Here is a 717-nt window from a genome sequence, read left to right as displayed (position 1 = left end):
TTTATGTCGAAATCCTCACCTATCTACCATTTGTGTATATATATTTGCAAAAGCGATGGACTACTAATTTCCATGAACCAGACACTGCGCAGAAGAAATAATAAACATTTGTTCAAGATGCTGAACAGCGTGAATGAACCCGAAACTTAAGTGATTATAAAGTGAACTTCATCACACAATCTTGACTGTTTTAATCGACAGTACCTCATCCCTATAAATTGTGAATTTGATAAAATGAGAAATAAATATCTAGAAATTCTCGTATACAAAAATATTCATTTCTAAAGTTGACACAAGGGAATGTAAGAGTAGTTTGGGGGAATGTATAGATTAAGATCAACCTACTACTTGTGAGTAATCTATTGGAAATAAATGAGGGAACTGTTCTTTTGGTGGACATTGGAATTAGACACTGAGGGAAAATGGCTGTAACTTTTTTATTTTTTAATTTTGGCGATTTTCGTTTTCGATAATGTGTTTTACATGTCACGGTCATGCGATTCCCCCATAAAAAAAAATTTGGACCCAACTCCACCCCCCACACGGGGGTGGGATATTTATTATTTTATTTCGGCGATTTTCATTTTTGACATTGTGTTCTACATGTCCAGGTCGTACCCTAACTCCCCTTATTTATTTAATTTTTTTTTACGGAATCCCACGTTTTAGGTTATGGAGATTCCGATTCTGAAAAAAAATTGTTTGAAAAATTTCAAT

The 717-nt window shown here is 33.9% G+C and overlaps 1 protein-coding gene across 1 annotated transcript in view; it reads right to left on the bottom strand.

The window, feature by feature from the left end:
• LOC106868110 (epoxide hydrolase 4) overlaps nt 1-717 on the bottom strand; it is a 13,339-nt gene that overhangs the window by 10,840 nt on the left and 1,782 nt on the right. The window lies entirely within an intron of this gene.

This window comes from Octopus bimaculoides, chromosome 2 (assembly GCF_001194135.2).
Source record: "Octopus bimaculoides isolate UCB-OBI-ISO-001 chromosome 2, ASM119413v2, whole genome shotgun sequence".
Lineage (NCBI taxonomy): Eukaryota > Metazoa > Mollusca > Cephalopoda > Octopoda > Octopodidae > Octopus > Octopus bimaculoides.
Note: the sequence above shows the minus strand (reverse complement) of the source record. Positions and strands in the feature narration are given on the sequence as shown.